Source organism: Hippopotamus amphibius, chromosome 16, assembly GCF_030028045.1.
Source record: "Hippopotamus amphibius kiboko isolate mHipAmp2 chromosome 16, mHipAmp2.hap2, whole genome shotgun sequence".
Classification (NCBI taxonomy): Eukaryota; Metazoa; Chordata; class Mammalia; order Artiodactyla; family Hippopotamidae; genus Hippopotamus; species Hippopotamus amphibius.
In genome coordinates this window covers 14326590-14339804 of record NC_080201.1, presented here as the reverse complement: position 1 = coordinate 14339804, position 13215 = coordinate 14326590, and positions in this window count along the sequence as shown.

Sequence of the window (13215 nt, the reverse complement as noted above, 5' to 3'; positions counted from 1 at the left end):
CTTATGTCATGTTAGTGATAGAAGCATACCTTTTCACACTCCATTCCTCTATACCTGTTTTCTCTAGAATGTTCTCTCCACTTTGCTCCCATTCCACCTTACATACTCCTATTCAGCCTCCTCTACCCTGTTCAGACCTGCCTTGTCTGTGCAATGTCTCCTTATCCCCAAGCTCAGTTCCGTCTCCTCCCTCCTACCCCCATTGAAATGATCATTCTCTGGGTTGTACAAACTTCTGTAATCATGTACATTTCTTTACATGTCGGTCTCCCCTATGGGACTGCAGGGGTGTTGCGGGTGTTGTAGAATCCAAGGGGAGAGAATCTAAAGGCGAAGTGGGAAATTCTAACCTTGGTTCACAGTCTAAGCAAAAGGTAAAGGGGCAACAGCTAAAACCCTCCCCAGTTAGATTCATTTTCTTCCTGCTTTAAAATGTTTGGAAAGGGAGTTTTCACAGCCCTCCAGAAGCCACCAGGGGAATGGTGTTCACTTCAGGGGCTCCCACACCGACTCCCTGTGTTGCTTGCTGAGCACTTCTCCGTTCTCACGCCACCTTGACCTCTCCTGGGCGCCCCTCAGACAGCACAGTTGCTTTTTCCGCTTTACTGCGTTTCCAGCATGGATGCTCACTCCTCACTTCACTTTGCCCTCGTTTTCTCACATTTCTGTCACCCAGGACCTTTCTTTCCTTCTTCTGAGGAGATCTATCTTCCCCACCACATCCTCTTCCACCCACTGCCTCCTGAGCGGGCCTCCCGGGAGAGTGGGTAGAGGGAGCTAACTCCTCTGGGCACCCCCGGGGTGTGTTTTCTTTTATACCATGAATGTTCCATTTAACTTTTCAAGTCTATAATCAGACAGGCATGAAGTGCAATCAGCAGGTAGTGAGGACTGAATGAAAGTAAGCACAATTTACTTAGGGGGTGAGGAGGAAGTCTATGTTGGCAGGCCTGCTCTTCCCGCTTCTTCAGGTTCCTTATGGACAAAACCACTGGTCAGCTGGCTTAGGGCTGAAACTAGCAGGTAGACCTTGGGAAAGCTGAGTCCTGAAGCTTTACACACAACCTGTCCTCAGAATGCCGAAAGAACCTGGCACAGGTGCGCTGCTCCCACTTTGAATTCCTCAGATCTTAACAAAGCAGGGCCCAGGTGGCCCCACTGCTCCAGCTCTAGGGTCTCCTTCCAGTAGGTGATGAGAAGGGACAGAGTGGGAAAAGAAATACGTCAATTTCTCTCTCCTCCCACCGTCTGGTTTCTAATAGGTGCCTCCTATTGGCTGAACCGAACTGGAAACCAGAAGGCACAGAAGCCCATTGATGCTGTCCTCAGGGACCACCCCCCAGGGACCTGAGTAGGGCAGAGAAGGGTAGAGAATGCATCTTTTGGGGAGAGGGAACATACAGAAAATAACCAAGAAGTCAGTGAGGTTGAGTGGGGCAAGCACAGGGTTGGAGTCTGCCTTCCTTCCTTTTTTTTTTTTTTTGGATAGGTAAGAAGTTTATTTAGAGATTTATTTAGAGAGAAACACACTCCGCAGGCAGAGTGTGGGCCATCTCAGAAGGTGAGAAAGGCCCTGCCTTCCTTTGAAACTTAGGTATTGTGTCATCCCAGATTTTTTGCAATAATTTTGATTTAAAAAAAATTAAAATATTACTGATTTTTTAGCACCTCCCCCTCCCCTTAAATTTTATATCTGAGGCAAAATTCACCTCACCTGAATCCTGGTCCTCAGTGGTGCTTTCTGAATTAGGGGGATTATGAGTGGTTCTTACTTTCTAATTTTTGCTCCCTGTATGTTCTAGTTTTTTTTTTTTTTTTAAGTGATCATATATTTCTTATAAAAAACAGTTAGATGCAAGATATCTTCTTTGAAAGTAGGGGTCCTTAATTGTGCAACATGGAGCAGACTTGGCAGAAAAATCCAACGTTTGTTGGATGAGTGAATAAAAGAATATGTACGTCAACTCTGTGGCCAAATCCTGCCACTTCTCAGTCCTAACTCAAATGCCACTTCCTCATAAAACATGTCCTTATATCCCAAATCAAATTGGCCTTCCAAGGCCTACACACCGTGTCCACAGGCCATGCCCATCTCTCCATATCCCCCCCCTTACCTCCTGCCACCCTTTCTCTCCACTGTATTGGCCCCCTACTGGCTATTGCTCCTGAAACACAGCAAGCAATTCATTAATATTTGTTGAGAATGAGTATGGCCTCTCCCTCTTTTCTATCATTCTTGAAATAATCTTTTATTCTATAGTTAAGTATTTATTTTACCTCCCCTACTCTTAAGTGACTCAGGCTCTCTTACTGTGATATGATCCATGGTGCCTGGCACAATGCTTGAAATGTCGTTATAACAAATATTAACAACAATAGTAGATGAGTCATCATTGGCGTGATTACTGTGGGCCAAGCACTGTATTAAACATTTATCAGTATCACCTCACTTATATGCTTTAAATGACTGTAAGGACACACATTCATAGGAATCCACACAGTCATAAAAAAGACCAATTAGTCCAACTTTAGAGCTAAGGAAGCTGAGGTCTAGAGAGGTCAGGTAACTTGCTGAAGGTCACATTGCTAATAAGTAACATCACAGGAAAGTGTAATCGTAAATTACATCAGATCGGTAGTCCTCAAACTGTGGTCCAGCAACGACTGAGGTTCCTAAGACATTTCAGGGGAGTCTGTACATTCAAAACCACTCTTGTATGTATACAGTGTTTTTCCTGAGGCTCTCCTCCATGTGATATCAAACGCTTTGAATGCAGAAGCAGAGATGAGAACCCAGCTTTCACCTATTAAGTCACTTTTTTTTTTTCTGTTTTGGAAAATATAGTTATTTTTCATAGAAAGTCTTACTTATACATGTAATGTGTTTATTATTGTTATTTTAAAATATATTAACAAATATTTTTTAAAATTCATGTGTCCATTTTTAATATAGTAAATATAGATAGATACAGCTCACGTAAACAAAAACTCTTCAGGGTCCTCAATATCTTTAAGAGTATTATGGGCCCTGAGACCAAATTCCTTGAGAATAGATGTGTTAGATAATTTGTAAGTTTCTTCTCAACTCTGAAATGTAGGGGTTCTCTATCCGTGAAGCAGTTTTGGAGGGCAGGGGCAGGAGTTCAAGATCACAAATCAGTCTCAGAAAAGAGGGGTAGTCTTGGGGCCTGACTCCATGCCTAAGTTCTACATTGACTGGTCTTGGTTACCCGGATTTCTTCTGATCTTAACTGCTCTGTGGACTTCTGAAAACTCCCATTCCTGCCTTGGGCTCACAAATAACTCAAAATTATAATTCAGCACTCCCAGACTCATTGTTTCATTCCTTTGTCCCGCGCGTACTGTTCTTTGCTTCTGTACTGTGGCATTTTTCATCTTGATCCTGCTTCCAACTTTCTACACTTAGTCTTCCGTAACAAAGGTTTTGCAATACCCAAACACTTCCTGGACTATGGATTAGCCCCAAGTGGCTTATCTCATGTTGCCCCCAGCATGTACAGGATTACAACAGATTTCATGTTTTAAATTCTTTCTCATTGATTACCTCTGAAAGGAACAGTGTGGAGGAGAAAAGGAGTGGAAGGAAAACCTCTTTTGTAATACCTTTTGTATTACTAGTCAAAGAATAAATGAAAAGTTTGCTTCAAATGAAGCAAAACCAAAAACAAACAGAAAGACCCCAAACTCTCCTGAAGTGTAATTATTTCTAAGAACTTCTTTGTTTGGTCAGCAGCATTCCGTAGCAGGGGGATCACCTTGCAGGGTGGTTACAGAAGTAGGAAGTATATCATAGATCACTGCACAGTCAAAAATGAATGTGCATTTTGGGATAGAGACTGCCTTTGGGAGCTTCAGGTTTTTGTTTTTGCTCTCTTCAGTTAACTGAGTCACAGTTTGGTGGAGTAGACAGAATATTAGTTGGCCTCTGTCACTGTTGAGAAATGATTTTTTTTTAAAATTTGGGTGTACTATAAACTTAGGTATACTTAGGCATACTATATGTTATTGTATAGAGTATACATGCAGAATATGTTTCATGTTTTGTGTTTATTTGCTGGTATTTAATTTAATTGATGGTTTCCTTGTGCTGTGTTTTTGTTGCTCTCTCGGTATCTTCCCATGCTGATGTATTTGGAGAAAGGAGGTAACTGTAGGTGCTATTCCCAAGGAGGTCATTTATTTGCTGTGAGATCTTTGGCAAGACTTGCCCTGGGTCTCCATGACCTTCATCTGTCACACAAGGGTAAGACTTGCCTTTGAAGGACAGTTAGGAGGAAAACACAAGGTCCAGACAAAAAAGTCTTTTAGAAAGTTAAAAGTACTATTCAAAACCTAAGTGGTATTATTAACTATTCCTCATGATTAATTTTCAAAATACATTGGGAAGGAAACAGGAAACTAGATATTGATTCCACTTTTCAGATTAGAACAATAAGGCTAAAGACTGTTCCATGAGTTCCAAAGCAAATTAGTGGTCAAGCCTTGTATATCTACCGTCTCCAAGGAAATGTCCTCAAAGCCAGAGGCCAGGGGGTAGTGGTCCTCACAGTGGGAGCAGCAGCATGGACAGTTCTAAGGGAATCCGTTTCCAGATTCACAGTTCATGCTCCATCAGTGAAAGCAGGCCTGCTTGCTTATGTGGGTTGTCCTTTCCAAAGTCTCTTTCATAATCTGACCTTCTCTTGCTTTACTAAAGGAATGAACACTCTTACTCTGCCTTGGACTGCCCCAGGAAAACCTCTGGGGCAGCAAACAAAGGGACATTTTGAAACATGGATTTCTGGATAGGCTCCTTTAATAATTAGTCAAAGAGGAAAAACAAACTGTCCACCATTTGTCTTCCATTACCTTCTTTGTTTTTTTACTGGAAGGAATTAGCCTGCATTGGGGTACTCTGAATTCCTATATTATGGAGTGTGACATTGGGGTGGGAATGACTTCACCTCTTTTGTCTCTAGTTTATTATTGGAGAAAGCTTTGCTCCTAACAACAAACCCATGAAAGCAAAGCAAACATCAGATCCTCAAAATGCCTTTCCCTCTCCTGTTTTTAAGGTAAACCATTCCATTGAATCCTCAATCTAGGACATGTTTTTTTATGGAAAGAAAAGCACTTCCAAATCGTTGGTAAAAGTTAATAATGCTAATTCTTTTCAAGGAGACAATGTGTTCTGGGACTAATAAGTTATTCAAGATGTACTGGATAAACTTGCCAACAAAAGTTTTATGTGATTTCTTCCAGATTTTCTGTGCATCAATCAGCCTGGTAGTTCATTAAGGCAATTTTATCAAAATATGTCATGAAATATTTATTCCAATAGCAGTCAATCCTCATCTTATTTTCTCTTATAAAATGTTAATGATGCAAGGGCTGTACAAATTAGTGCAATACATACCTTTTTCTTTCATAGAAAAAGTTCAATCGTGATATAAAGAAAAACTGGTAAAGTTAATTTTGATATTTATACATCATTTTATTTAATTATTTTCAAAAGCTGAAGACCTGGTATTGATATATGCACATGCAAACATCAAAGAAACGCCATATTTCCCCGCATGTTTCTTGCTCTATAAATAACTTACAATCTTAATTGCACATTACATTGAAGTATAATTGATGACATGCATGATTATCTTGTTTTCATAAATTATTATAAATGTGAATAAATTATGAGCTACATTATTTGAGTCTTGTTTGCTTTTAGTAATGTATCTTACAAGATGTGTTCCATAATTTATTTCTCAGTAATTTTTATAATATTCCTCAAAAATGCCTATTAAATTTGTTTGGATTTTTAAGTTTTTATTTATTTTTTTGGCGGCACTGGGTCTTTGGTGCTGTGCACGGGCTTTCTCTAGTTGTGGAGAGTGGGAGCTACTCTTCATTGCAGTGCGCTGGCTTCTCATTGCAGCGGCTTCTCTTGTTGAGGAGTACAGGCTCTGGGTGCACAGGCCTCAGTAGTTGTGGCACATGGGCTTAGTTACTCCTCGGCATGTAGGATCTTCCTGGAGCAGAGATCGAACCCGTGTCCGTTGCACTGGCAGGTGGATTCTTAGCTGCTGTGCCACCAGGGAAGTCCCTATGGTTCCATCTTGACCAGAGATTTTGCTTCACTTTCTTCTCCATTTTGAAAAGAAAAACAGGAGGAAGAATCTATCATTAGAAGAGACAAGAGAAATATTCGCCAAAAGCAGTTCATGGGTGTTGTTAGGATCTTGAGTTGAAAAACCAACACTAAAATCCAAACCAAACCAAAACAAAAGCATGTATGAGACAACCAGGGGAGATTTGAATGTTGGCTGAATACTGGATAGCTTCCTTTTTTTAGGTGTACTAGTTTGTTTTAAAGAGAGTCCTTATTTTTTAGAGCTTTATATAGAGGTATTTACCGATACCAGAGTGGCATGATACTTGGGATTTGCTTCAAAATAATCCAGCAGTGGGGGGGGGGCGGGGGGGCGGCGGCGGTGGAGAGCAGATAGAGGGAAGGATAGAGATCAAACAGGACTGGTCATAGGCTGATAAAATTGTCAGAAACTTGATGGTGGTCACATAGAAATTCATTTCATTATTCTTCTACATCTGTGTAGACTTGAACTCTTCAGTAACAGAAAATTAAAAGATAAAATTTTAAAAAGAATCTAAAAAAATAAACTCAATGAAGAAATACCTATCACTGAAACTAATTTTTTTATGATTGACCACTGAGTAGGTTTTGGCATATACCTTGAAAGGACTGAGTGACTGACATTGATATAACAAAACTCTCTATTCCCATCTACTTGTTTATGTGAACAGTGCTTGGATGTGTAGAAGCAAAATCAAGAAATAAGAGTTTATGCTGAACCTTTTCATTTTGGCAAGAGCTAATATTTATCCATGAATTCATGAATAAACAGAAAAAAAAAGCCCCATCCATTCTATTAGAGATCTGTATTTTCAACAGATTTCTTTGTGTTTAATAATTGTATTATTTATCAAAACTTGTAATACTTATGCTGTTTTGATCAAATGTATACTAATACCAATTATAACAACTCAATCCAGAATAAATTTTTAATATTTGGGACTTTTGTTATCAGAAAACTAAAACAAAAACCTTAAAAAAATCACACAAGGATAAAAATATGTGGGGAAATGTAATGGCAATATCATTTTAAGGAGAAAAAGGAATGATGTAAAATATTGATAGTTCTTTTTTCCTAGGTGTACGAGCCATACGTTCTGGTTTCTTTGTATATCTCATAAGTGGTTTTTTGTCGTTGAAAATTGCACATTTTAAATAAAATAATGTGGCAACTCCGGAAAAATAAATGAAATATCTGATAAAGAAGAGATTATTCATGTATTTTTACAAATAGATGATGGAGTATCAAATTAGAGCATTAAGATTGTATGAATATATTTAAAAGAATGCTATACCAGTATTATTTTAAATTGTCATTATTTATAACATACCAGAGAGATGCCCTCTTAGCGCAGCCAGCAGTGCATCAGTGTCGTATAACATACCAGAAGTTACAGCCTTTGCAACTCTTTAAACTTCAGAAATGTTAACTATTAGCTAAAAACGAGTAGGGGGACTACTTAGGTATTTTTTTCTTCTATTGATTTTTTTATTGAGTAAAATTCACAAAACATAAAATTAACCATTAACCATGTTAAAGTGTATAATTCAGCAGCATTTATTACGTTTACAATGTTGTACAACCATCACCTCTATTTCCAAGACATTTTCATCACCTCAGAAGGAAACTCTGGACCCATTAAGCAATCACTCCCCCTGGCAACCGTTAATCTGTTTTCCATTTCTGTGGATTTACTACTCTGAGCGTTTCATATAAATGGAATCATATAATATGTAGCCTTGTCTAGCTTCTTTCACTTAACGGTAATGTTTTTGATGTTTATCCAAGTTGTAGCATGTATCAGATTTCATTCCCTTTTATGGTTGAATAATATCCCACTGAATGGATATATCACATTGTGCCTGTTCACTCATCAGCTGATGGACATTTGGGTTGTCTACCTTTTGGCTGTTATGAATACTGCTGCTGTTATGAACATAGGTGTACAAGTATTTGTTTGAATACCTGTTTTCAATTCTTTTGGGTCTATACCTAGGAGTGAAGTTGCTGATAATTCTGTTTAACTTTTGAGGAAGTGCCAAACTTTTCCACAGCCACCGCAGCATTTTACATTTCCACCAGCCATGTATGAAGGTTCCAGTTTCTCCACATCCTTGACAACTCTTGTTATTTTCTATTTAAAAAAAAAAGCTATGGTTGTTGTGGGTGTGAAGTGGTAGCTCAATGTGGTTTTCATTTGCATTTTCCTAACGACTAACAATGTTGAGCATCTTTTAATATGCTTGTTGGCTGTGACTACCTAGTTTTCACAAAGTTATTTTAGGGGATGTACAAGCAAAAAATGTATGGGACATGGCTCTAGGCCTAAGCTGCTGTGTTTCTGAAGTTCTTATTCAGACTGCCCTGCCCCATTTTTCTCCAGCAGCAGCATGCTACGGCCCTGAGGCCTGAGACTTTAAGAGAATGTCTGAAAAACACTTCTCCCTTCTCAAAGGGCAGAACTACAACAAAAAAAACTCAGTGGGGTGGCTTGAGAGCCTATGCAGACTGAAATTACAATTAGAAAACAACATCTGAAAAGAAAAGGTCTTCTTTCTCTGCTACTTACTAAATTAGCCCTCCTCTCTCTCTCTCTCTCTCTCTATATATATATATTTTTTTTTTTTTTCTTTTTTTCCCCCTGGTGCACAGGCTTAGCTGCTCTGCGGCATGTAGGATTTTCCTGGAGCAGGGATCGAGTCCGTGCCCCCTGCATTGGCAGGCAGATTCTTAACCACTGAGCCACCAGAAAGCCCAACGCTCCTCTATTTTTAAGACATCATTGTAAATGCTAAACTTCCAGGCCTCTGTGATGAAATTTGAATGCCAGAGTTAGCTAGCCCTTTGCACATAGTGAGCTTTTTCTGTGCTTATTTGTTAGTTTGACATGACAGGCAGAAGAGACTTTTGGCTGTGCCGAATTGCGATTCCCACAGACTGAGTGGGAGTGCTAAGGGGAAGGCATTTCTGTGTCAGGCTGGAGGAAAGCGAGGAAATGAGAAGGGATCTGTGCAGACAAAGTTGTTCCTAGGCAGGGATCTGTGAAAGTAACAGGAGAGTCTCAGGACCCCATGTCTGCCCTAGGACAGCAGGGAGTTTTACAACTGGCAACCTCCCCTGGATAGTTCAATGGTTAGTTCACTGAGGACAAGAAGAGCATCTTAGGACTTCCCTTGTGGCACAGAGGTTAAGAATCTGCCTACTAGTGCAGGGGACACGGGTTCAAGCCCTGGTCTGGGAAGATCCCACATGCCAAGGAGAAACTAAGCCCATGCGCTAGAAGTACCGAGCCAGCACTCCAGAGCCCATGAGCCACAGCTATTGAGCCTACGCACCACAACTACTGAAGCCTTAGAGCCCATGTTCCGCAACAAGAGAAGCCACTGCAATGAGAAGCCTGTGCACTGCAACAAAGAGTGGCCCCCGCTCTCAGCAACTAGAGAAAGCCCACATGCAGCAACAAAGACCCAACACAGCCAATAAATAAATAAACAAATTTATTTTAAAAACCCAAAAAACAGCATCTAAGTCCTATATCCATATATGTTTCCTAACCCAGAACCCGGCTCATATTACGTACACATGGGATGTTTGCTGAGTGGGAAAGTGCACTGGTGACACTCTGACCCTTGATAACTGTCTCCCTGGTGGAAATTAGGAAGTAGACATCCTGGTTGTTGGTCCTGATTCTCACTCATTCCTGTCCATCTCAGTCTGACATCCTCCAACAGCTTTCCATTACCCCCACCACTGTGTTCCTAGGATTCCCTGCTTAAACATAAAATAGCCCCTATATCCTTGATCATTATTTCTAGATCATTCCCTCTACTTCCTTTATATTTATATTACCTTCATGCTACCCATAGGCATGGCCATGCTTGGGACCTTAGAATAACATCCAACCCTTTGTAATAAAGAATTCAAGAGACTGTTGAATTTTTTGTTGATAGACGTCTTTAGGTTTATCGGGGATTATTCCTTGCTTCTAAAGAAGGCCCTTCCAGGCTCCTGTGCAGACAGTATAAAGCCGGGTTGATAGCAGTTGAAAGCCAGGTGGGAGAATAGGGCTGGGCAGAGGTCAGGCATTGTGATGTTTCTCTGTACAGTTTGCAGACTTTCATTCATCTTGTTTTAGATCCACTGCTTCAATCTGGCCCTCTGTAATTTTTTTTCCCCAGAGAATAAACCTCCTGTGTTACAGGGTTTGGGGGTAGAAGTCTCTGAGCTTCATACATGGGGATGGGATCTGCAGGTCCAGTTTTCTCTAAACCTCTTTCCTCTTCCTTCTTTCCTCTTCCCTTTGGCTTGTCTCTGCCATGCGAAGTATCTGACACCTGATTCCTGAGCCTTTCTGCTGGGTGAATCCGCTTGCTTCCTGGTATTATCCACGTGTCCTAGCCACCCTCCTCCCCACTCCAGTCTCATGTAAGGCTTCCGGTTTTCCCTGGTTACTACCTCTCTCTCTTTCTATCCGTTCATGCTGTGTTGACATCTCTCATCAGTTTTTATCTCCTTTCTTATTCTCTTGTTCTTGTAAATCTTCATCCTTTTTGTACTTTTAGTGTCATATATGGGATTCTGGGAATTCCTGTGTTCAGTCCACCCATATTTAATAAGCAGCTACTCTTTTAAGGTCATCAGTTCCACATAATGTAATACTCTGTAGTTGTTAGATGGAATAACATAGCTACATGTCTGGACCTGTGGAGTGGGCAATATAGAGAGTTAAATGAAAAAGCAAGTTTCAGGGAATTCGCTATGAAAAAGCAAGTTGCAGGGAATTCTCTGGCCGTCCCTTGATTAGGACTCAGTGCTTTCACTGCCATGGCCCAGGTTCAATCCCTGGTTGGGGAACTAAGATCCTGCAAGCTGTGCAGCAAGGCCAAAGGAAAAAAAAATGTTGCAGTTGGTATGTATGATATAATACCATTTTCATTTAAAAATTGTTTATATTGGGGCTTCCCTGATAACACAGTGGTTAAGAATCTGCCTGCCAATGCAGGGGACATGGGTTCAGTCCCTGGTCCAGGAAGATCCCACATGCCGTGGAGCAACTAAATCCATGTGCTACAACTACTGAGCCTGCACTCTAGAGCCAGTAAGCCACAACTAATTATGAATGCATGCTCCGTAACTACTGAAGCCTGCACACCTACAGCCCATGCTCCGCAACAAGAGAAGCCACCGCATTGAGAAGCCCACCCACTGCCACGAAGAGTAGCCCCTGCTTGCCACAACTAGAGAGGAAACCTGCACACAGCAACGAAGACCCAGAGCTGCCAAAAAATAATAAATAAAGTTCTCTTTAAAAAAAAAAGTCTAGGCAATCTAGTGAATGTAAACATTTACACTGGGGGCCATGGAGCCAGGAAGCACCCTTCATGTTGTGTTGTGTGTGAACAGTGTCCCTGAAGTTGTGCAAATGCAGTGGCCCTTCCTGGAGTTCTCGCCAAAGAAGCTGTCACCTCCCAGAGCAGTGACAGTGGTTAGCTTGCTTCCCTCATGTGTGACTCCTAGTGGCCAGTTTCCCAGGATGTGACTGCTTGCCTGTAATTTAATGATCCTTCTGAACTATACCAGCAAGGCCACTCATAAGGAAGGTGAATAGTAAGCAGCAATGTCCATCCCAGCATGTTGTGGGAAACTTAGGCTCCTCCTTACGAAAGCAACCAACTCTACCTCCTTCCAACCACCTTCCACTCCCAACCCAACTCACCATCCAATGAGAAGATGTGGAAGTTTTCCAGTTGAACTCAACGGCACAGAGTTGAAAGCAATTTAGCCACATATACAAATGTTCTCTAGCAATAGGTCTAGCTTTTTTCCCCTCAAACTTAGCTGCATAGTGGAATCACCTGGGAAGATTTTAAAACTCCCATGCGAATGGGAAAAGAATTTGAAAAAGAATAGATACATGTATATGTGTAATTGAATCACTTTGCTATACACCTGAAACTAACACAACATTGTTAATCAACTGTGCTCCAGGACGAGTCGAAAATTATCCGCACCCCGGTTATATTAAAACTTTTGTTGGCCGCACTGTCTTATCAGTGCCTTCTGTTCAAGGCTACTGTCTCCCCAGTCACTGCTGTGCAGGTGTGAACATGTTACATCAGTTCATTTGTAACTGCGGTGTGAGCAAAAATGGATGTCCCACTTGTGATTTGCGCAAAAGAAGAGCAGCATGCAGTGATTTGTTTTTCGTGGTCTGAAGGTGTACCCGGTGCCATTATTTGTCGGAGGCTTTGTGCGCAGTATGAAGAAAATGTTTTGTCATGAAGAAGTGTATATGAATGAATAGAGAAATTCAAGGAAGGTCGCACAGTGTTGGCCATCAAAAAGGAGCTGGATTCACCTCTGATGAAATGAAGACAGCGGTGCATTCATGGCTCGCAGCTCAGCCTAAAACATTTTTTAATGTGGGAATATGAAAGCTTGTTGACAAATAGACAAAGTGTATTGAAAAGCAAGGAGATTAGCATTGAAAAATGATATATTTGTCTTTTCTAAAAGTTAGTTAAAATAAATTCTACAGGCTTCCCAGGTGGCGCAGTGGTTAAGAATCCTCCTGCCATGGTGTACCCCCCAAAAAATAATAAATTAAAAAAAAAAAAAAAGAATCCTCCTGCCAATGCAGGGGACACAGGTTCAATCCCTGGGCCGGGAAGATCCTACATGCCATGGAGCAAACTAAGCCCATGAGCCACAACTACTGAGCCCATGTGCCACAACTACTGAAGCTTGTGTGCCTAGAGCCTGTGCTCCGCAACAAGAGAAGCCACAGCAATGAGAAGCACATGCACTGCAATGAAGAGTCGCCCCCACTAGCTGCGAGTAGAGAAAAGCCTGGGCAGCAACGAAGACCCAATGCAGCAAATAAATAAATAAATAAATTCTACAGCCAGAGTGCGGATAATTTTTGGCTCACCCTTGTAAAATAAAAATTATTTTTAAATTAAAAAAAACCCTCCCATGTCCAGGGTGAACACACATCTAGAAAGTCAAATCTTTAACAAGGTTTCTCAACATTGGCCGTGTTGACATTTGGGACCAGATATTCTTT